This window comes from Trypanosoma theileri (genome assembly GCF_002087225.1).
Source record: "Trypanosoma theileri isolate Edinburgh chromosome Unknown TM35_Tth_35_V1, whole genome shotgun sequence".
Taxonomy (NCBI): Eukaryota; Euglenozoa; class Kinetoplastea; order Trypanosomatida; family Trypanosomatidae; genus Trypanosoma; species Trypanosoma theileri.
This window is the reverse complement of record NW_021639877.1, coordinates 9,559-9,768: the sequence shown is the minus strand read 5'-3', so window position 1 is coordinate 9,768 and position 210 is coordinate 9,559.

The window sequence follows — 210 nt, the reverse complement described above, 5'->3', positions numbered from 1 at the left end:
AGACACACACACACCTACTGCAGGGAATTGTGTTGTCTGCCTCCTGAACATATTCACATGGTGATCACGGCTTTTTTCTTTTTGTTTTGTTTTTATTGTTTTTCCCCTTGTGTGTGTTTCATTATAATTTCATTGCACGTTTTATGTGCAGCTGTGTTTCTCTTTTGCGTTTCCAATACACCTTGTGTATCTTGTGTGTTCATTTTTATG